Source organism: Carya illinoinensis, chromosome 15 (assembly GCF_018687715.1).
Source record: "Carya illinoinensis cultivar Pawnee chromosome 15, C.illinoinensisPawnee_v1, whole genome shotgun sequence".
Lineage (NCBI taxonomy): Eukaryota > Viridiplantae > Streptophyta > Magnoliopsida > Fagales > Juglandaceae > Carya > Carya illinoinensis.
Window position 1 is genome coordinate 24,548,599 of NC_056766.1, and position 25,607 is coordinate 24,574,205.

The following is a 25,607-nucleotide window of genomic DNA, read 5'->3' on the forward strand; positions in this document are numbered from 1 at the left end:
CTCACTCACTGTATTAAGAAATTGGAGTAAATTTCAGTGTTAGAAAAAAGCACTACTAAATACTGTAATATAATAATTGATGAAAAAATAGAGTATTTATTTATTTTTATCAGAAATGTAATATAATAATGGGGAAGATGGGGGCATGCCAAATTGACCTTGCAGCAGCCTTATTATATTCCAACAACCTAATTTTCAAACTACATTACTATGTCAATAAATTATAATAAGATAGGTTGCCAAACTATGCAACCATAAAAGCAGATGATAGGGGAAGCCACAAGAACTCCAACCATAAAAGTAGATGATGGAACTCTCATCCACCATCAAAGGTAACAAGTTACTGTAATTTCAGGAAAAAACAAAATAGAAGCTCCTTATATTTTCTATGGTCTTGACATTATATCCTCGGTACATTCACCATATTAAAAAAAATGAAATATTTGGCACTAAGAACAGATTAAAAGACATAAATAAAGCCAGCAGCATGGCCACCTTTGAAACATAAATGCCCCAGCATGATATAGAATAGCAAAGGTTAACTTAGTGATATTTTGACCATAAAAGCATCAAAATTTCATTAAAGGAATTGCACTACTAAATGTGAGAATGTGATTGAAAAGAGAAAGAGAAATACAAATGGTCCACTGTCCAGAAATGCTTGGATGCACAACTTCAGCAATCTAATCAACTTTATGTGCACATTAAATCATGCCTATCTCAAAAGTTTGTTTGCTGGGATTGTTTGAGTAGGGATAGCAATTGGTGTTGCTGCATTGAATTTAGCTCAATCCAATAAAATACTTCAAAAATGTAAACCAAACAATGCACTAAATTGTCCATATCAAGTTCCATTTTTAAGGGGTTATTTTTAATCTCACGTATAGCCAATGCCACACAATCCAATTTCATCTCAATAATATAGATATGAGAACAACCTATCAGGTGTACACGAAGATATGTTTTAACATCACCCAATCATTACATACATGATTATGCTTTTTCATCCTCAATAAAGTCTTTGTTTTACTAATAAAAAAAATGAGCATATACAGAGAAGAGAAGAGGTTGTTATTCCACATTCCATAATTTTAATTCCCAATCAAATATCCTATGGCTATCCATAGTCATGCAGACTAGCACATACTACTCTCATCCACTATCAAAGGCAAGAAGTCTTCAATATCCAGCAACTAGTTGCCTTTATTTAGAAAATTTTTCGCATGAAAATACAGTGCATGCAAATATGGTAAGCTCCAAATCAGACCCTACAAACCCCCAATAAACCTCAATAGATCGTCACATATCGTAAGCCCCAAATTCCAAATTCCAAATGATAAATTAATGAACAATATCAAGTTCATATGCACACAGATTTTAAGAGGGAGAAAGAGAACTAGATGGGTTGGGAACACAAATTAATTTAGGTTTCTGTTAAAACTCAAAGTCTAACCCCATATCCTACAAAAATGATTTTTTCTAAAAATCTCAAAATCTATCCCCAATCGAAAACCCGCTCGTAATTTGAGGTACTCAACCCTCTCATAATTTGAGGTATTTCTCACTATTTTCAAAACTTTTAATCAGTGCTTATCAGTGAGGAGGATCGAAGATGGTTCATGGAGGCATAATGAAAATCTCTTAGAAGTCTAATTCAAAAAGAAATGTTGATGGAAAAACTAAGATAAAGGAACATACATTAGTTTTCTAGATGATTTGGTGGAGATCGATTATCTGCAGTTGCTGCCAAGTGCCATCACAGAGAGAGAGAGAGAGAGAGAGAGAGAGAGAGAGAGAGAGAGAGAGAGAGAGAGAGAGAGAGAGAGAGAGAGAGAGAGAGAGAGAGAGAGGCTAGGTTTTGTTTTCCTGAGTGGGAGGAAGATGAAATACTATCAAAGACAGGGAGAGGAAGGGACCATGCGGGTGGTGCTGTGGCTTCCGTGCTGCAGACCAAGCTCCTTCTACACTTTCACGAGGCGGAATGATGAAAGGAAGAAAAGAAGTGAAAATGGGATAAAGATTTCGAGGGAAAGAAACGGATGGCATTGCGTTAAGAAAATATCAAAAGGAGAGAGGGAGAGTTAAAAACAAATAATAAAATAGAGATTTTCTCCTTATACAGTAGCAGTCAAATTTGACTTTATATTTACAAATATTGTAGCTAAAAGCTAGAAAATTTGGCTAATCCTTTGCAAACCGCTTTGATCTCTAATAGTTAAAAAGGGGCATTAGTTTTGGATATGCATAATCCGTTAAGAATGCTCTTAGTGGCTAAGTAATTTGGGTTAATTACTAAATGATTTGGGAAGGCCCAAGAGATTGGTTTAGTAAGGGCCCAAGCTTTTTGAGTATGAAGGCTTAGGAGAGACACTAAGACTCAAGCCCAACTTGTTGGACACAAGGCTATGGGCCTAACTTATTAGGTTATTGATACTAGGCCCAATCTAATAAGCACAAGGTTATTGGACCCAACTTAGTATGAATCAAGGCTATAGGCCCAATTGAAGAAAGACCCAAAGTTAGGACCCAACCAAGTGGGCTATTGAGGCTAAGGTTAGACCCAATAAATCTGGACATAAGACCCATGGATAAGCCCACAACCAAGGCTTGTTCATACGGCCCATTAAAAGCCCAATGAAGCCCAAGCTTTGTATTTTATTTCATTCTTCCAAATGGGACCCTCATACACCATACCATTAGTTTCCCTTCTTCTACAACTTAACCACATGTCCCTAGGGTTCCCAATTTAAACTTGGTTAAGTCTTTAACTTGGGTTAAGGATCACTATTCATCTCACACATGGATAGTAATCTAAGCATCATGAATTTGCATAGTTTTCTTGAAATCTTTTTCTTCACATTTTTTAGTCTAAACTTTTTTTTTTCATGCACTTGTTTTACATCACTCTTGGATAACTCTTGAATGTTAGATTTAACCCAACCCATGCCACATGAACCAAAAGCATGTCAATGCCAACATTCCCACCAATCAACAACCTTAGTGCAAACCGAGTACCTCTCTTCAAACCACCCAAAAACACATGCCCCTTTGTAATGCCTGTTATGATGCCCCCAATCCCTGCTTCGGATTGGACAGCAAATAAAACTTTAGGACATGCAATGCAAGGCTACATACCCCTCGTACATGAAAGTTAAAATGCGTGCTCGTAGAATGTTTCTAGCAGTATGCAATAAATCATAACATAATTGGTCATCTCATAAAATGTTGTACCAGAATAAAACTAATATCTCAACTTCATTCATAGCTTTTAAATCATTTTTCTTAGTATTGGAGTATCAAACTCCTTGTTACACATTAACATGACAAGTTTTGTCTAAAAAGGTCTTAACAAAGAAAATCATTAAGGCATCCTTCTAATCTCAGCTATCTCCATGTAGGTCATGACTAAATCCATTCATTCACAGAGTTGAGCACATCCTTAACCTTGGTCATCATCCTGACTCACTACTCTTGGTCTTGTCACAACTTCTACCATTCTGACTGGAGAATGGTAGTAGTAACTACCATAATGAGATTTTGAGAAATCTCAGCAAGTAAGCACACAACATACAATGATTAACATAAGCATACAAGCGAAAAATCATGAAATGCATGCGTGCACATATACTTGACACATGACGTGATTGAAGACTTGACTTATGCACTTGACATTTTTCAAAAGACAAGTAACAAAATTCTTTGACTTTTCAAAAAAAACATACTTTTGTCATCATTCATATCTTGTTTAATCGCGTGATCCAGAACAATCATATCATAGGATTTAAATCATGTGATCCATATCATATCATATTGTATCATATCACATGATTCATATCATGTGATCCATATAATATCATGGAGGGCCATTGCCTTATTCTTATAACACATGTGGATATATCACGACTCCCTTATGCACTGCATGTTCCTGCTAGTTACCACAACACCAACTGTTCGTACACTATAGTAAATACGTCTTAAACATATTCATATTATAATAACATGACAGTATTTTGTCAAGTTACTTGACTTAGTCATGGTACCCACTAGCATTAGATGCTACCTTGCTCCAATATCCTTTCCAAAAAGATCCATTCGAGGCACGCCAATGGTTCTTTGTCGACCTAGGGGTTACCACTATATTCTTAAGCACTCCAAAGTGGATAGAGGAGTTACACTAGGACAATCCCCTATCATAGCATTTGGGTTCATGATAAAAAATTTTGACTCATTTCTTTTTTTTTTGAAAGATTTGTACCCAAATGCATGTGACATGAGACTTAAGACATAACCCTTTACATACTAGACATGTGACACATGGGATGATGTACATGAACTCATTGATCATAACATCTTCAAATCGTGGCATGTTAACAGAGGAATGTGAAACATCCAAAACAACTTCATGAACATAAACAAATATGTCATGGCCGAAACATCCAAGGCATGTAATCATAGGTGTTAATGACGTGTTTCATACACCTTCAGGCCAGACTCTCAATGGTCTGGGTCTTCTGTTTCTAAGGCTTGCAATAACAAAGAAGAAATCAGGAAAAGTTGCTCAGGTGCCCTCCAATGCCTAAGTCAGTAAAAGCTTACTAAGCAGTGGGGAAACAAGGAGATAATGAGTGCCAGTGTTTGAGCAGGAAGATTCTCCCTTTACTTAGTAGTCAAAGGCACCTTTTTATACTCAGCCCAGAGAGTTAGGAGGCCATACCCTACAGCCTAAAAGAAGGGAAGTCCTCTCGAAACTCCTTCTGTCATACAGTCTTTAATGCGGTGTGGCCCTTTGGGATCAGTCATTAATGCATTGGGGTCTCCTGACATTACTTTGGAGTACAATACTTTTCTATTGGCATGCTTCCTTCTCCTTCCTCTAGCCTGGCTTCCTGCACTTCTCCTGTAACATTTCATATTGTCTCGGATAGTTATACCCAATTTACATGGATCATGGGTTCTTCCTAAACCATGGGAGGCTCCTGATTGAGCTAAAATATTGCATATTTCATACATTTAAACCCAATACATTTTAATTAGTTCATGACATTATTATTGGTTTTAGATGAAAAAATAGTAAATAGGCATAAATACGAGTTGTGATTTAAATTGGTTAATATCATAGTCTATGCTTATTTTTATAACCTATGATTTAATTGGGCAATAATTCTACACATGGATAACACATTTTTGATATTCTATTCATGCTTTTCATTTTTATTTTTTATTTTTAGTTTTATTTCTTTCTCAGTTTTTGGAAGTTAATCATCCAAATAAACAGAACACAGTAGCTCCTTTTTCAATTTTAGGCAGACTGGAACAAATCACAGAGGCTTCTGGGTTCTTGGACAGATGCACGCCACTTCTCGTTTTGGGTCTTTGGGTTTTGAGGAAAGAAAGGAAAATTGTAGTTGGCTCTTTTTAGCTTGGGAACAAGACGCAACAAGAGACTTTTTGGCAGCTACTCTACACAAAAAAAGGGAACCACATGAAAAATATAAAAGGAGCGCAAGTGGGGCTGGCTTTTTTTGGTTTTTGAACAAATGCAGGGGTAGCTAGCACATTTTTGGGGGGAGTTTACAGAGGACGTAGCAAGGAAAAAGGAGGGCCTTTTTGCAACAACTGGAGAGAGAGGCATGATGACATGAGCTGTGAGGCATAGGAGGAAAAAGTAGACACACTGCAAGAGGGAGAGGGAGTTTTATTTTCATTTTGGAGGGCTACTTACTTTTTCGAGAGGACGCTGCAATAAGGGGTCTGACTCATTCAAAAATGAGTAGCACAAAGGCTATCCCAAGTGCAGGAAGATGTCGTGTAATAATTAGGAATAAATTCCTAGATTGTCTCCTCAGGGAAAGTTACTTAAAATTAAACTCGTTGAAAAATGTGAAAAACTTCACAAAGAGAAAACAAGATGATGATATGTGCAATGGATGGAAAAGGGTACTAGTCATGGACTAGATTCATGTTTTTAGATTTTGATTGTCGGATTGGAATGTAAAGGACTAATAGATTAAACTCAAAAATTACTAAATTAAGAATTAAACTAAATTAGAAAGTAATTGACAAAACATGCACTGAAAATTGAAAATACATAAAACCAAGATTCTAGAATTCGTCTTTGTATTTAAATCACAAATTCTCAAAATAACACATAACAATTGTAATCACTATTAAATGAAAGCTTAAAGAAACAATAAAAATAAATAACATGAAATAAGTAAACAACAAATAAATTACCCAACTAAAACAAAAACAAAAGCTCTCTCCTTCACTTTCTGAAAAAAATATAATTCAAACCAACTAAATCTCCTCTAGAAAAATAAATCTAAACCGACTCACTTCACTTTAGGGATGAAAAGCTCAATTCCCTCTACTCCCATGTATCATGTTTCAGAAAAATAAAAAACAAAAGCTCTCAACCAAACCCTTCTTGCAATAAATTAAACTAGCACACTTAATGAAAACTTCTAAAACAATTCTTTTGTTGCATGAAACCAACTAGCACACTTAATTAAAACGTCTAAAACAATTCTTTGGTTGCATGAAACCAAACTAACACACTTGCAAGAATTTAAGGTATTACACTTAATGAAATAAAATTCTAGAACAATTTTTAATACACTTAATAAAAACTCTAAAACAACAAAGCATTGCAACAAAAAAAAAACTGCCGAACAAAAACTAAAGATTTCAGCCAAAAAAAACTGCCGAACATGAGTAGTATTTCAGCCTTCTCTTCCTCTCCACACCAAATGGCTTAGTGCGTGCCCTTTCCTCTTAAAAATGCAATTCTATTGTCCAAAAGAATTAATACAATGGGTCTATATGTTTCCCACCATTTCATCTTTTGTCAATAGAAAAATACCAATGTCCCCACATGTTGCTTAGTTTTGAAGTGAATGTGCTTTCCTCCCCACGTATTGCTAATCTTGAAGTGAAACTTTGAGAGGTGGTGGATGATTGATGAGAGTGACTTGAGTTGAGTTGGTGGGATGAAGTGCATACGGCACTCTTCAATCTAGAGGTGGTCAACAATTCAATATATCTTTCCATGCCATGTGTATAGGACCTACAAGCCAAAATTCATTTGTTTTGAGTCATGCATGTAATGACTTCCAACCTATTCAAAAAGTTTAACATATGGATCACACACAAAATTTATCTCATACCAAGCTTTCTAAATAAAATATGCATATGAATAAACATTATCCAATTAAATCTCAAGTTATAAAATTAAGCATAAACTCATGCTATTAATCAATTTAAATCACAACTTGTATTTATTCTTATTAACCATTTTTCCATTTAAAACCAATAATAATGTCATGATGAATTTAAAATACATTGGTTTTAAATAGCTAAAATATGCAATATTTCAGCTCAATCACACCCCCCAACTAGCATTTTGCTAATCCTTGAGCAAAATAGTGAAAATTAATTGAGATGAATATTGCATAAAGTTCGAAATTCAAACAAAAAACAATCAAACACAATTCTGAATTCTCACAAAAGTAACATGTTACTACTCAACTCCCAAGGGTTATACCCACCAAGACTATCTCAACAATCTTTCACATAGAATTAAGGCAAATATCTCAGGACCGAAATGTGTGTGTGGAGTTTGACCAGTTGTGTGTTCCTCATTACTAGCCATGATTTGCCATAGGATTTTTCAACCTTAAGATTAATCATTGCTGATTCTAACTACCTCAAAGTCCAAGGGACTAGCAGTTTTCACGCCAGCTCTGTTTTTAAAGGTTAGACACTCAACCCCCAAAGTCTTGGGTAACTGTTTCTAGCCCTTTTTACTTAGGAAAGTTCACTAAGTTGCCTTTATTCATTTTTTTTTTCAATCCTTTCTCTTTTCTTTTCTTTTTCTTTTTGGCATGGCTCGGTAGTCCTGCAGTTTACTTCTCTAATGTTAAATCAATGAATGGTAAATAAGGAACACTACAAGCGTAAGCATGTGCAAAATGTCCTTCAAAATTTGCCTTTCGTTCTACAAAAATTTTATCAAGTTTCATCTCAATAAGGATAACATCCTGGTGTTTCAAGCCACATATCAACAAAATATGATGCATCAAAAATCATGCTCTATGTTTAAGCTTGAAAATAAATCTTCGCAAATGATCCCGCTCAACTACTCCACCAAGATGCTCAAATTTCACAAATCTTATATTTTTTTTTTATATGTGCACACATGCTAACCCCCCAACTAGTGAGAGACATAGTCCTCAATGAATCGAACGAAAGAAAACAAAGTGCACAGAACTAAGCAAGCAAAACAAACAATCAATATAAAACCAAAGCAAAAGAACAGATAAAATAAATTCAAGTAAAGAAAACTGTAAAGAAGGAAAAACAACTTAAAAAACTTCCCTGGGGTCTTGCACAAGCAAGATCTCTTCATGTGGATCAAAGATTTTCAAAAATGACTTTAGACGTTGTCCGTTGACAGTGAAGCTATTACCATTCTTCGGATTGACAATGTCTACCACTCCATGAGGATGAACGGTCTTTACAATGTACGACCTACTCCATCAGGATTTCAATTTTCCAGGAAAAATGTCTCTCACTAGTGTTGTAAAGAAGAACTTCCTGGCCAAGTGTGAAATGTTTTGGACGAATTTTCTGATCATGCAGAATTTTCATGCGTTCCTTTGCCAGTTGCACGTTGTCATAAGCATTCCGACGAGCTTCATCCAATTCATTGATCTGCAATTTTCTCAACCCTGAAGCTTCATCAAGTGACAAGTTAACATGTTTTATGGCCCACAAAGCTCGATGCTAAATATCAACAGGAAAATGACAAGCTTTACCATAAACTAATCGATAGGGAGACATCCCTAGATTTGTTTTAAAAGCTGTCCTATAAGCCCACAAAGCATCAAGAAGTTTAATCGACCAATCTTTCCTATTAGGCTTGATGGTTTTCTCCAAAATGATTTTTATTTCTCTGTTTGCCAATTCAGCTTGCCCATTTGTTTGAGGGTGATAAGGGGTAGAAACTCTGTATGTAATACCATATTTCTTCACAAGTGTAGAAAATGGTTTGTTGCAAAAATGAGAACCCCCATCGCTTATGATAACTTTAGGCATGCCAAAACGAGCAAATAGAGATTGCAAAAATTTTAGGACAACATGATGGTCATTTGTTTTGCAAGCAATGGCCTCCACCCATTTTGAAACATAATCCACAGCTAAAAGAATATATGTGTTTCCAAAAGAAACCGGAAAAGGTCCCATGAAGTCTATTCCCCAACAATCAAAGATTTCTAAAGTAAGAATGGGGGAAAGGGGCATCATTTTTCTTTTGCTAATGGCTCCCAACTTTTAACAAGACTCACATGCTTTACAAAAATTGTAAGCATCCTTAAACATGGAAGGCCAATAAAAACTGCTTTGCAAAATTTTTGATACTGTTTTCTTTGCTGAAAAATGGCCACCACATGCACCCATATGACAAAATCTCAAAACCGAAGAAAACTCATCATCAGGAATGCATCTTCGAATCAATTGGTCTAAACAATATTTAAAAAGATATGGGTCATCAAAGTAGAAATGTTTTACCTCAGATAAAAACCTACGCTTATCTTGGTTTGACCATTCAGAAGGCATTCGCTCAGTCACCAGATAATTTACTATGTCAACATACCAGGGAGCTCTATCAACCACAAACAGCTGCTCATCCGGGAAACTATCATCAAGAGGAAAGCTGACATGTGAAGAAGGAAATGATGACAATCTAGAGAGGTGGTCAGCTATCACGTTTTCAACTCCTTTCTTGTCCTTAATGTTGATGTTGAACTCTTGAAGTAATAGAATCCAGCGAATCAAGCGTGGTTTCGCATCTTTCTTAGCCAACAAATACTTAAGAGCAGAGTGGTCAGTGAAAATAGTAACAGGAGAACCAAGAATATAAGCTCGAAATTTATCAAGTGCAAAAACCACTGCAAGCAATTCTTTTTTAGTAGTGGTATAATTTTTCTGGGCATCATTCAAGGTTCTACTAGTATAATAAATCACACATGGTGTATCATCCACACGCTGCCCCAAAACAGCTCCTAAGGCATAGTCACTAGCATTTGTCATAATCTCAAAGGGAATATCCCACTGCGGGGGTTGCACAATAGGGGCAGTGGTAAGCGACTTTTTCAAGGTATCAAAAGCTTTTTGGCACTCATCAGTCCAAACAAATTCAATATCATTTTGTAAAAGAGTGCACAAAGGTTTTGCAATAGAACTAAACCCTTGAATAAACCGCCTATAAAAGCCAGCATGACCAAGAAAAGAACGAATATCCCTAACTGTCCTAGGGATAGGAAGTTTAGATATTAATTCAATTTTTGCCTTGTCAACCTTTATACCCTCAGAAGAAACAATATGCCCCAATACAATGCCCTGAGTAACCATAAATTGGCATTTCTCCCAATTAAGTAAAATATTTTTTTCCTCACATCTCTGGAGCATACATGCCAAATTATGCAAACAACTCTCAAAGGATTTTCCAAAAACAGAGAAATCATCCATGAATATTTCATAAATATCATCAATCATGTCAGAAAAAATACTCATCATGCATCTCTGAAAAGTAGCTGGAACATTACATAAACCAAAAGGCATTCTAGTAAAAGCAAAAGTGCCAAAAGGACAGGTGAAAGTGGTTTTCTCCTGATCCTCAGGTGCTACAGCAATTTGATAATAACCAGAGTAGCCATCCAAGAAACAATAATATGCATTACCAGCTACTCTTTCCAAAATTTGATCCAAAAATGGTAAAGGAAAATGATCCTTCCTACTGGCTAAATTAAGTTTTCTATAGTCAATGCACATTCTCCAACCAGTAACCATTCTAGTTGGAATCAACTCATTTTTATCATTTTTTATGACAGTCAAACCAGATTTCTTTGGTACCACTTGAGTTGGACTTACCCACTTACTCTCTGAGATCGGGTAAATGATACCTACTGCGAGTAGGTTAAGCACTTCCTCTTTCACAACTTCCTTTATGGTAGGATTGACCCTACGTTGAGCATCACGAATCAGTCTAGCATCGTCTTCAAGATGGATTCTGTGGGTACATACAGCGGCATCAATGCCTTTGATGTTTGCTATTGTCCAACCAATTGCGCCTCGATGCTTTCTTAATACTTCAATCAACTGGGCTTCATCCTTTTGATTTAGCTTTGAGGAAATCACCACCGGAAAAGTTCCTTCTTCAGGTCCAAGAAACGCATACTTTAAATCTTGAGGAAGCGGTTTCAGTTCCAACTGAGGAACTTCTTCCTCTGAAGATCTAAGTATGTCTAGTGGTGGTAGAGCTTCAAACTGGGGTTTCCATCTTGCTCCCGCAAATTGTACTTCAAGTGGTAAAGATGAATCTGCAAAACAATCAAAAAAATCAAAGTCATCTTCAGTGATATGATCAATTTTCTCATCAAGTAAAAATTCAGGTGTCTGAAAAATATAATCATCATCAGATAAGGGAGAAGTTGAGCAACTAAAATCTGTTGGTGTCAAACTCTCCATAGCATTCAAATCACTTGTGTCATCAAAATGTGTTGGCATCTTGCAAGCGTTGAAAACGTTCAACTCAAGTGCCATGTTCCCAAAGGTAAGCTTCAAAACTCCACTTCTGCAATTGATCAAAGCATTTGATGTAGCTAGAAATGGTCTTCCTAGGATGACAAGAGCTTGGTAAATAGTGGAGACCGGCTGTTGCATGCCAAGAACCACAAAATCTATTGGGTAGTAGAATTTATCCACCTGGACCAACACGTCCTCTACAATACCCCTTGGTACTTTAATTGATCTGTCAGCCAACTGTAGCATGATGGAGGTCTTTTTCAGCTCACCCAATCCCAACTGCTCATATACTGAGAACGGTAGCAAGTTCACACTACTCCCCAAGTCAAGTAAAGCTCTCCCAATGCGTGATTCACCAATCATAATGGAAATGTTGGGAGAGCCGGGATCTCCAAACTTCTGAGGAGTCTCACTCAATATCAATGTACTAACTTGCTCCGTTAGGAAAGCTTTCTTCTTTACATTCAGCTTTCTCTTCACTGTGCACAAGTCCTTCAAAAATTTTGCGTATGAAGGCACTTGTTGTATGGCATCCAAGAGTGGAATATTGATTTTCACTTGCTTGAAAATCTCTTGATTCTCCGTGTGATACTTGTTCTTTTGGCCAGCTGCCAATCTCTGAGGATAGGGAACCACAGGTTGGTATCCCTTACTAGTTTCAGCATCTGCACTCATAGGCTTCTTCAGTTCTGGTCTTACTACCTCTGGTTCTTTTTCAACTTCATCCATCTCTACTGCATCATTAGGCGTAGGAGCAACTACCTCTGTGTCTATGGTCATCTCAGGTCGGGGAACTTCCTTCCCACTTCTCAAAGTAAGAACTACTTTCGCTGTCTCAATAACGTCTCTTGAGACATTATGCACTTGATGTTGTTGTTGTCTGTATACTTGAGGATTAGGCTGAGGCTGTGCTGGAAATTTTCCTTTCTCTAGGGTGCTCAAGGTCATGCCCATCTTATTAATAGTACCTCACAACTCATTTATGGCCTGAGTATTTTGATTATTTGTGGTGGCCTGAATCTGCATGAATTGCTGAAGTGTATTGGCCATCTGTGCCATACTGTCATCTAGAGTCTTCTTTGCAGATGATGAAGGCTGAGAACTCTGTACAGCTACATGAGGCTGAAATCCAGGAGGAGCTACATGAGGATAACTCTAAGGATTCTGATATGACGGATACTGATGTTGAGGAGCACCCTGATGAAATGGCTGCTGCTGAGGTGGTGGGGATCGACCAGGCTGATCATTTCTCCATGAGAAATTTGGGTGATTCCTCCACCCCGGATTATATGTGTTGGAGAAATGCTGATTCTGTGCTCGATTGACCCAGTTAGCTGATTGCATCAACTCAGACCCACTTTCTTGAAATACTGGCATTATCGGGCTGTCTTGGGTCTTATGGGTTGAATCAGCACATATAGAACATGCCTCCATTACTTTCACAGCCTTCACTTTTTCCATTTCCATGACCTCCAGTCTTCTAGTCAATGTAGTTATTCAGGCTTGAACATCAGTGTCTCCCTTAAGCTCATATCTACCCCCTCCAGAAATAGCCCTCAGTGGCTGTGCTGCTAATGGAACTCGACCAGTACGAGTGTTCCACTGTTGTGCGCTCTCAGCAAGGTAGTCAAAAAATGATAGTGCTTCATCAGGTTCCTTGCTAAAGAACTCCCCATTGCACATTGTCTGAACAAACTGTTTACATTCTGGAGTGAGACCAGTATAAAAATAGCTCACCAACCTTCAAGATTCAAAACCATGATGTGGACAGATGTTCATCAAATCCTTAAATTTTTTCCAATTGGCCTGAAAGGTCTCATCAGGTCTCTGATTGAACTGACTGATTTGCTCTTACAAAAACTGAGTTCTCTGAAAAGGAAAAATTTTTTGTAAGAATTCACGCTGCATATCAGACCAACTAGAAATAGAATTAGGTCTCAAAGAGTTAAACCAAATCTTCGCTTTATCCTTTAAAGAGAAAGGAAACGAACGAAGTCTAATAAATTCATCAGTAACAGCCCTAGTGATAAAAGTAGCATAAGCTAACTCAAAATCTGTCAAGTGCTGGTAAGGACTCTTAGAATCCATCCCGTGGAACTGAGGTATCACTAACATCATGTCATGCTTAATAGAGAAATTAGGTGCATTTTCAGGTAAAACAATGCATGAAGGTGTAGTGGTACGAGTGGGTTGCAAATAGTCCTTAAGAGTGTGTGGTGCAGGTGCAGCCATGTTTTCTGGTTCAATTTCAATTTCGTCACCTGGCTCACTCAAAGAAAAGACAGACGAGCTATCTATCTCCAACACTGTGTATACTACTCTCAACACTTGATGTGACTCTAAGCAACCTATTTGAAGTGTCTCTTACCCATGACATGAAACATCAATCTAATATGGTAGAGATGAGTGGTTGATGCAAATGAGATGAGTAAACGGAGATAATATGGTAGAGAAAAATAAAATAAAATAACAAGTTTAAATTTAAGTTAGACAACTGTTCCCTGGCAACGGCCCCAAAAACTTGACTCACTCAAAAATGAGTAGCACAAAGGCTATCCCAAGTGCAGGAAGATGTCGTGTAATAATTAGGAATAAATTCCTAGATTGTCTCCTTAGGGAAAGTTACTTAAAATTAAACTCGTTGAAAAATGTGAAAAACTTCACAAAGAGAAAACAAGATGATGATATGTGCAATGGATGGAAAAGGGTACTAGTCATGGACTAGATTCATGTTTTTAGATTTTGATTGTCGGATTGGAATGTAAAGGACTAATAGATTAAACTCAAAAATTACTAAATTAAGAATTAAACTAAATTAGAAAGTAATTGACAAAACATGCACTAAAAATTGAAAATGCATAAAACCAAGATTCTAGAATTCGTCTTTGTATTTAAATCACAAATTCTCAAAATAACACATAACAATTGTAATCACTATTAAATGAAAGCTTAAAGAAACAATAAAAATAAATAACATGAAATAAGTAAACAACAAATAAATTACCCAACTAAAACAAAAACAAAAGCTCTCTCCTTCACTTTCTGAAAAAAATATAATTCAAACCAACTAAATCTCCTCTAGAAAAATAAATCTAAACCGACTCACTTCACTTTAGGGATGAAAAGCTCAATTCCCTCTACTCCCATGTATCATGTTTCAGAAAAATCAAAAACAAAAGCTCTCAATCAAACCCTTCTTGCAATAAATTAAACTAGCACACTTAATGAAAACTTCTAAAACAATTCTTTTGTTGCATGAAACCAACTAGCACACTTAATTAAAACTTCTAAAACAATTCTTTGGTTGCATGAAACCAAACTAACACACTTGCAAGAATTTAAGGTATTACACTTAATGAAATAAAATTCTAGAACAATTTTTAATACACTTAATAAAAACTCTAAAACAACAAAGCATTGCAACAAAAAAAAACTGCCGAACAAAAACTAAAGATTTCAACCAAAAAAAACTGTCGAACATGAGTAGTATTTCAGCCTTCTCTTCCTCTCCACACCAAATGGCTTAGTGCGTGCCCTTTCCTCTTGAAAATGCAATTCTATTGTCCAAAAGAATTAATACAATGGGTCCATATGTTTCCCACCATTTCATCTTTTGTCAATAGAAAAATACCAATGTCCCCACATGTTGCTTAGTCTTGAAGTGAATGTGCTTTCCTCTCCACGTATTGCTAATCTTGAAGTGAAACTTTGAGAGGTGGTGGATGATTGATGAGAGTGACTTGAGTTGAGTTGGTGGGATGAAGTGCATACGGCACTCTTCAATCTAGAGGTGGTCAACAATTCAATATATCTTTCCATGCCATGTGTACAGGACCTACAAGCCAAAATTCATTTGTTTTGAGTCATGCATGCATTAATGACTTCCAACCTATTCAAAAAGTTTAACATATGGATCACACACAAAATTTATCTCATACCAAGCTTTCTAAATAAAATATGCATATGAATAAACATTATCCAATTAAATCTTAAGTTATAAAATTAAGCATAAACTCATGCTATTAATCAATTTAAATCACAACTTGTATTTATTCTTATTAGCCATTTTTCCATTTAAAACCAATAATAATGTCATGATGAATTTAAAATACATTGGTTTTAAATAGCTAAAATATGCAATATTTCAGCTCAATCAGGGTCATTTTAGAGGGAGTTGAGGCAAGGCACTTGATTATTTTTTTTCATTTTGGGAACGGTTCTGAGGAGACAAATTGTAGGGGAGTTTTCATTTGAAACTTTTTCATCTCGGGCAAGCATTAGAGCAATGGCCAGTGAGAGTTTGTTTTTCGTTTTGGAGCTAGGATTTTTTTTTTCCTTTAGGCTAGACCTGAGTTTTGGGAGGGGGGGGTGGAGACAAAAAAGAATCTAGATAGACTTACGCATAGAGATGGAAAGGAGAGAGTTTTTCTTGGAGCACTAGGACGCAGCGAACGAGGAGCTTCCGTTCTGAGGGAGTTTTTTTTTTTTTTTAGCTCTATCTTCTCTCCATTTTTGTTCTATGGTCTAGATTGTTTTTCTAGTGTTGAGTTTTGTATTTTATTTTAGTTTTATCATGGAGAATATTTATTTGATTTCCTATGCTCTTATGATGAACATGGTTGTCTAAACTTTCGTATTAAGGTTAGAGATGAAGTCTAATGATTTAGTTATTATTTTCGGATCAACATTAGAGTTTATATTATGAGTTTGATTGATTGAATGGATTTATTATTAGATATTTTGGTTATTTATATATTTATTTTGCTTAATATTGTGATTTTCAAATACATTGAATGCTTGAAAAATCCCTGTGATTTTTAAATGGGTTTGTGAATGTTTTAACCATCATATGTTCATGCTTAATCATTAGTGATTAGTTTTCTTGGTGTTAAATGCTAAATCTTCCAATTGAAAGGAATCATTATTCTAGTTTAATTGAAGTAAATTTATCGGAGACAATATTCTAAATTAATAGACGGATCTTTGAAACCTTAGTCGTTCTCTATATCAATTTATTTTATGATTTTTGTTTTGTTCTGTTACTTTAAAAATCTTTATCTCAGCAATTTTCTCCTCTATTTGATTGCATGTTCATTTTAGTAATTTTTTTTCAAAGTTTATTTTCCTTATCATATAAGTCAATCTCTGTGGATTCGACTATGTTAGGTACTACAACACCTATATTCTTGCAGGTAAAACTGCTCTAAATTTTTGATTCACTAGTTTGAGTAAAAGTTTAGGCATAACGAGTTTTTGATGCCGTTGCCTGAAATTGCAACGTGTGATAAGTATTTTTTTTTTTTTTTAAAAATTATGATAATAATCTTTTTCTAACTTTCTCTTATTTTTATAGGTACAATTTTTGTTTATTTTGTTAAGAAAGGGATTGAGTAGCATAGCTTTCATATTCATATCATTTAGTAATCTCTTTCCCTTCTCTTTTATTTTCTTGCTTTTCACTTATAATAAAAAAAAAAACAATTCTTGCTTATTTTGCATTTAGTTTTTAGAATAAAAGATTTTAGGTGGTGCATGTATTAATTAATTTTGAGACTTGTCAATACCTCTCAAAAAAAATTTTTTGGATGTACTTAAGTCTCTATGATGAATGATCTCGTGGCAACGTGATCAAACTATTAAATTGAGAAAAGAGAAAATTGTGTTAGGAGAATTGGTTGATAGGTTGTCTGGTGATTTCAAAAATTCTTATTCTAACTTCATGGCTGACAATTATAGTGTTCATGACGAACTCAAAAATGAGGATGCTCAGAATAATCCACCAATGAGAACTTTGCGTGAGTATTTGCAGCCAACAAGGACAAGTACTCCATCTTGCATGATTTTTCCTAGGAATATGAGAAATTTTGATTTAGAGCTAGGAGTAATTCAATTGCTTCCCAAGTTCCATAGTTTAGATTCAGAAAGTCCTTATTTGCATTTGAAAGAATTTGAAGAAGTTTGTGCAACTTTACAAAACAAACTGTCAATGATGATGTTGTTAGATTAAAATTGTTCCCATTCTCTTTGAAGGAAAAATCAAAAAATTGACTTAATTTCTTGAGACTAAGATCTATTGGCATACGGTAAAAAATGCAAATAGAATTTTTGAAAACCTTTGAGGAGACATTACAAACTTTTATATAGGGTTAAGCTAATATCAACAGCCAGACAATGCAAACCATTAATGAGATGAGTAGTTCTATTGGTGACTTGACCTCTACATTGCACATTCAAGAAAAAAGGTAAGTTTCCTATTCAACCTCAGCCAAATCCCAAAGCGCAATTTGAGGTAAGAAATTCAAATTTTTGTGATTCAAACTTTGAACATGCCAAGTTCATCACCACTCTAAGCAATGGAAAAAAGATTGATTAAAGTATTTCAATGAAAGTTGGTGAAACCAACAACTCTTCAAATTCCAAGAATGATGGTGAACTAGACAAGGTTGAGCTAGATATACCTGCCAAAACCCCAATACCTTCTCCTTTTTCCCAAAAGTTGAAACCTTCTCATAATTGGTTCAAAATGCTGACATTTTTAAAATTTTCAAACAAGTGAAAATTAACATTCCATTGTTGGATGCGATTAAACAGATTCTATCTTATGCTAAGTTTTTGAAAGATTTGTGTACAATCAAGCGTAAGATGAAGGTGCAAAAGAAGGCTTTCCTCATAGAACAGGTAAGCTCCATCTTTCAAAATAATTATCCTCCAAATATAAAGATCTAGGTTGTCCAACAATTTTTTCTATTATTAGAAATTTTAAAATTGAGAAAGCCTTACTTGACATTGGTGCTAGTGTTAACCTCCTACTCTTGGTGAACTTAAACCCATCAAGGTAACATTCCAACTTGCTGACCATTCAATATAAATACCGAGAGGGATAGTTGAGGATGTGTTAGTGCAAGTAGGCAAATTTTACTTTCCAATGGATTTCATTTTTTTGGACACATAACCTATCTTTGATGTTTGCACTCAAATTCCTACAATTTTAGTCAGGCCATTCCTTGCAACCTCAAATACTTCAATAAATTGTAGGAGTGGTGTGATGATAAGTTCTTTTGGAAGCATGACTTCGGAGTTGAATATTTTCAATGTTTGTAAACAGCCTAGTGATGATGATGATGTGCATGAAGTGAATTTGATTCAAACTCTTGTTCAAGATAAATTTGATTTGTCAATTTTTTCTGATCCTCTGGAGGCTTGTTTGGTTCATGGTGAAAATTTTTATTTTAATTCTATGCTTGCATCTATGAACTTTTTGTTAGAATCTACTCCTATAATGGACACTAATAAGTGGAGGACACATTTTGAGGAACTGCCACCTCATGATATTGTGCCTCTCCCCTCAAGTGTGCAAATACCAAAACTCAACTTGAAACCTCTACTTGTTGATCTCAAATATGCATTTTTAGGTCAAACAGAAACATTAATAGTGGTTATCTCCACAAAACAAGATGAAATTTAGGAGAAGAAATTAATTGTTCTCATTGAACACAAAGAGACAAAAGGATGGAACGTAGTTGATATCAAAGGTATTAGTCCTTTTATTTGTACTCACAGGATATATCTAGAGGATAATGCTAAGTCCTCTAGAGAGATGCAGTGTAGACTCAAACTTAACATGAAAGAGGTTGTTAGAGTAAAGGTGTTGAAACTTCTGGAGGTAGGGATCATTTACCCTATTTTTTATAACAATTGGGTTAGTCCTACACAGGTGGTATCTAAGAAATCTGGGTTGACTGTAATTAAGAATGCAGATAATGAATTGATCCCAACTAGAGTCACTATTTGTTGGCATAGGTGCATTGACTACAGAAGACTAAATTCAATTACTAGGAATGATCATTTTCGTCTATCGTTCATAGATCAAATCCTGCAACATGTAGCGGGCCATAAATTTTATTACTTCTTATATGATTATTCTGGATATAACCAAATTGATATTGCTCTTGAGGATCAAGAAAATACCACTTTTACATGTCCATTTGGTACCTTTGCATATTGAAGGATGCCATTTGGACTTTATAATGCTCTTGTTACATTTCAAAGATGCATGATGAGCATATTCAATGACATGGTAGAGTGTTTTGTTGAAATATTCAAGGATGATTTTTCTATCTTTGGTGATTCATTTGATGAATGTTTGACTCATTGAAAAAAGTGTTGATTAGATGCAAAGAAAAAAATTTGATTTTGAATTGGGAAAAGTGTCATTTTATGGTCACTCAAGGTATTGTCCTTGATCATATTATCTCTTCTCAAGGTATTGAAGTTGACAAGGCCAAGATTGAGTTAATTACTAATTTGCCCATCCTAAAGAACATCAAGGATATAAGATCTTTTTTAGGTCATGCAAGATTTTACAAGAGGTTCATCAAAGATTTCAGTGTAATTTCTAGACCTTTTTGTAATTTATTGTCAAAGAAAAATTCTTTTGTGTGGATTGAGGATTGTGGGATAGCTTTTACAAAAATAAAATGTATGTTGATTTCAGCCCTAATTATGCAATCATTTGATTGGAATTTACCATTTGAAATTATGTGTGATGCTAGTGATTATGTAGTTGGAGCTATGTTGGGCCAACGTAAGGAAAAAAAGCGTTGTGTTATTTATTATGCAAGTAGAACTTTAAATAGTGTTTAAATGAATTATTTAACAATTGAAAAAGAGCTACTTGCAGTAACTTTTGCACTTGAAAACTTTTGTTCTTATTTGATTGGGTCCCAAATTGTAATTTTTATTGATCATGCTGCTTTGAAATACCTTTTAGCTAAAAAAGATGCAAATCTCAAGTTGCTTAGATGGATTCTTTTGTTGCAAGAATTTGATTTGATAATTAAAGATAAAAAAGGAGTTGAGAATGTTGTTGCTAACCATTTGTCTAGACTTGTTCTTTCAGATTTCGTGGAAACGGTTCTTATTAAAGAAACATTCCCAGATGAGCAAATTTTTGGTATATCTCAATTTCCTTGGTATGCTGACATTGCTAATTTTCTTGTTATAGGTGAAATTCCTCACATTTGGACTCAACAAGAGAAGAAGAAATTTTTTGTAGAGGTAAAAACATTCTTTTGGGATAATCCATATCTTTTTAAATATTGCATAGATCAAATAATTAGACGATAAGTGCCTGATAGTGAATTTCAAAGTGTAATATCTTTTTGTTACTTTGGGGCATGTGGTGGCCATTTTTCTAGTAAGAAAATAGCATTTAAAATTTTACAATGTGGTTTTTATTGGCATACCCTCTTCAAAGACACCCATGAAATTTGCAAAGCATGTGAAGATTGTCAAAAATTGGGAATGATTACCAAATATGATGCCATTAAATCCAATTTTAGTTGTTGGGGCATTGATTTTATGGGACCCTTCCCAATCTCTTTTGGCTATCTCTACATTTTGTTAGCTGTTGATTATGTGTCCAATTTGATTGAGGTTGTTCCATGTAAGAAAAATTATCATAAGGTTTTGCTAAAATTTTTTAAAGAAAATATTTTTATCTAGGTTTGGAACACCTTATGTAATAGCCGGTTAGAAATTCAATGGTGAAATTTCTATTAACTTTAGGAACCTCGTGAAGATTCCATAAGTTTTCACGAATCAACCAATCGCATAGGTTTTAGTCTAATCACATAGTTAGTGTTATCACTCACTATGATGTCAGAAGTGCAATTTTAATTAATTGAGGTAGTTAGAAGTGTCAGAATGTATTATGGTCTATGCCATTAGACTCAATTATCTAGGATTTTATGGCGCAATAATCCATTTTCATATTTTTAGATGAAATGTCTGTTCGAAACTGTGAATTTATTTTTAGGAGCACTTTGGGGCTAAATTTTGATAAACGATTTTCACTATAGGTTCATATGAATATTTAGGATTTTTCAGTACTAAGTTTATCATGCACCTTTTCGGAGTGAATAGTCACCTCGATAAGTGCACCAAGTGTAATGTTTTCAAAATCACAGTGTGGAATGTCCAAATTAGGTTAAAGAAATTTTATTTGAATACTTGGGAAGATCTTAACCATACATGATGAATATTATTAGACACTTGGTACCATGAGGAACATTGATGGATTTGAAGGAATCAAGGTGTGAGATCATGCCACCTAAGCAAAAATTCTATTCCATCCAACCAATTAAATTGTGCAAAACCAAAGAGAATTTATACCCTAAAACCAAAATCCTAAATGGTTTTATCCAAATCTTAAAGTTGACCTCAAAATCCTAACTGAATCGGTTTATAGCATTGTGTTTAATCGCTTGATTAAATTACTTCCACATGCTATTAATGTTTCAAATTTTTGTTAGAACATCGTGATCTAACCTTTTTAACCTTAGATATTTGATTGGGTCAGGAGAAATTGGATTTTGGTTTGATAGCAACCCAAACCTTCTTAAAACCCCAAATTGAGGCCCATTTGGGTTAGGCCTATTAAGTCTACACTCCACCATTAGGAAATATCTTGGGCTGATTTTTGTGTATTTTATTGGGTAAGAAAGGCCAACACTCAAGCCCCACTTAAGCCTCATCCTCTTCCATATCTTGTGCAAAAATATCTCCAGCTCACTCCCCATAAAATTCATCTTCCTTTACACTTTTCATTGAAAGAACACCAAGCACTCTCTCGGACAGCTTTTAGGTTTTCTTTTGCACGTCCATTTCAAAGCTTTTTTAAGTGTTTTTATCACAATGTTTCCTTTATAAACGTTGTTCCTTTGTGAGTCTGGTTTATGTGGATATCTTATTTGTTCTATTTGAAGATCATTTGTTCAGTTAAATATTGTTTAAACTCTAAAAAGCTCATTCTAGGTGATAAACTGGAGAGTATGTTATATTTTGGAGGTTTTGACCAAGCTAATGGATAGCTCTTGGTCCGAAATTTTTATGGAGTATTTTTAACAAGTGTATATGATTATTAGTTGAGGATTTGTTACATTATTAAAGGTTTTGATGAAATTTTTTCTTAGATCTAGAAACTTAGAACTGGAAGAGGGAAAATAGTTTCTGATTTGAGAAAGTTTAAATCTTTGGTGGTATAAACATATTGCAATGGCTTTGATAATTTTATTGAAGGATCATAAGCCTCCTATATACATTTTAGAATGTTATTTTGAAAATATTTTATGTTAGTTTCAAATATATGAAATTTTATGCAAAGAGATATTTGGATAGGCCAAAGTGTTGATGTTCTTGGCTAAATTTACGTTTGGTTGATTTTTAACCATGTGATCTTGAATTTTAATCTTAGATATGTCTTAGAATACCTTTTTAAACCATGTGATCTTTTGGTTTGAAGATCACATATATAAATCAAGGATCGAGAGGTTGATCAAAACAAGTTAGAAACAAAAATCAATGGAAATAACATATGGGAATTTCGGCCCTATGGAGTTTTCATAGTTGTGATTAGTTTTAAATTTTTATAAATGGATATTTGAGTTTAGGATAGAATTTACATGAGGCATGTAAATTTTGGTGACTTTTGGAGTTAGCATGCAAAATCCTAAAGTTAGGGGTAAAATGGTCATTTTTCCACATGTGTAGTGTAAAATGGAAATTTTACTCTAAGTTAGTATTTTTTGATATTTTAAATTATTAGTAATTTAGTTCTAACTTTTAGAATCATTAATTACAGTTCCTTATGATTGCGCTTGAGCTTTCATAAGAAACGTCGAAATCGAAGTAAGTTAGCTCTTAACTTACTAGCAGTTTACTATGTATGTGTGCTAAGTAAATGTGTGATGACCCGCTTTTGCGTGTATTTTCACTGAAGGGTTGTTTTTAATTTAATTAATATCTTGGTTTATTTATTTTAAATTATTGCGTTTTAAAATTGGTTTTTATTTGTTGGATGTTGTGTTTTATTTAATTAGTCGTTTTACGGTTTTTAATCTCGTTTTCGGCGGATTTGTTTTGCTTTCCGGAGTGAGGATTGAATCTCATTTATTTCCTACATCTTTTCTTTTCTCTTTTTCCTTTTTCTCTTTTTTTTTTTCTCTTTTCTTTCCTTTTTCTTTTTCCTTTTCTTTTTTCTTCTTCTTTTTCCTTTTCTCCCTCCCGTGCGTCGACCCTCTCTCTCTCTCTCCTCTCCCACGCCGGATTCAGCCCCAGCCCCGACCCACCGCCGTTCGGCCACCGTGGTCGACACCACCCCCGCCAGTCGAACCCCCTCCTGCCGGCGCACCACCCCACCGAACCCCAGCCCCATCCGGCCAGCCGTTTGGCCGGAAAACGCCCAAGAAGCCTCACGGTTTTTGCCCCGATCCGCTGCCGTCGCTCCACCTCCGGCCACCACCTCTTCACCACTTCATCACCGGTTCCTTGCCGTCCTAACCCACCCATTTCCGGCCTCTAATAGCCACCGGAACAGCTCCCACGAGCTAGCTTTCCATTTTGGAAAATCCGGCCATCAACCACCGTTTTCGCCGCCACCCACGGCCAAACTTCACTTCCACTAGCTTCATAATCATCCTTAGACCATTCCCTATCAATCCCAAGCCTTGGTTTGCCCCCGTTCAAAAGTGGGTATTTTACAACCCACGGCCACAGTGAATTTTCACTGTTACGTTGCTTTTTCTCCGCCGTTTGCAATGCCGCAAGCTTTCTAAAAATACCGTATAGCGCTGTAAGTATTTTTCAAACCCTACTTTTAGATTTAAATATATTTTGCTCTTTTAATAATTAATTGTTGTTGGTTGGCTGATTCCGGACTGAGTCCGAGGAGTTCGGGGGTCGGATGGATTGAGGATGGAGTGTTTGGTTTTGCTTGATTGTGTTTGCTTGTTTATTTGTGCTATGTGGCGTGAGTTGCATTTTGGGTTTATGTGCATATTGTTTTTAATGGGAAGAATCCCGTTTTATTGGCGTAAATGGTTTTTGGGGGCGTGTGTCTCACGAGCCCAAGCTGGGATAGGTTATTATCTCGGTAGAGCTCCTCTGGTCACTCGGGAGTGGATAAAACTGAGTGACATCCCCTGGGTTGTCGCAGGGCGACGACCAGATCGCACGATATGGTAACGCTGTCGTGACGACTCCGTGGTCCCTAGAGTGGCGGGGACTAGAGGATGGCCTGGCCAGGTACGCGCGGGGCGCGAGTCTGGGCATCGCTCGTTTAGGTGTCACATGCGTAGTCGTTACCTGCGGTGTGGCACAGAGCTAGGGTGTGCGGGTGATCCCTAGGGGAGATCATGATGCATGCATAACCGGATTGTTTTTATGGTTTTCGGATGTGGGCCATTTTCTGGGAAAATGGCGATGCTTGGTTTCCAAGGTTTTTGATCCATTTTCTGCGAAAATGGTGGTTTGGGCCATTATCTGGGATAATGGCGAGGCTTGGTTTTAAGGATATGTTTTTGTGGGCCAAATGGGTTTTTGGCGTGCGTGGTAAAAATGTGGTTTTGCGGGTCATGTGCATTGGCTTTTCTTGCATCCATGTTGTTTGAGTTTTATATGTTTTTATCTAGTGGTGTTTGGAGTTTACTTACCTGCGGCACCATTTTTGGTACCGTAGATTTTGGTGCAAAGATCGAGGATGAGGAGGAGGAGGCTGATGACTCACTCAAAAATGAGTAGCACTAAAGCTATCCCAAGTGCAAGAGGATGTCGTGTAATAATTAGGAATAAATTCCTAGATCGTCTCCTCAGGGAAAGTTACTTAGAAATCAAACTCGTTGAAAAATGTGAAAAACTTCACAAAGAGAAAATAAAATGATGGTATGTGCAATGGATGGGAGAGGACACTAGTCTTGGACTAGATTCATATTTTTGGATTTTGATTGTCGGATCGGAATGTAAATGACTAATGGATTAAACTCAGAAATTGATAAAACTAAATTAAGAATTAAACTAAATTAGGAAGTAATTGACAAAACATGCACTGAAATTGAAAAGCCCCAAAATCAATGTTCTAGGGTTCATCATTATGTTCAAATCACAAATTCTCAAATTAAACCACCGTAATTGCAATCACTACTAAAATGAAAGTTTAACGAAATGATAAAAATAAATAACATGAATTG

At 35.7% G+C, this 25,607-nt stretch overlaps 1 pseudogene; it reads right to left on the reverse strand.

Annotated features, from left to right (window-relative positions):
• LOC122296757 overlaps nt 1-25,607 on the reverse strand; it is a 142,310-nt pseudogene that overhangs the window by 85,991 nt on the left and 30,712 nt on the right.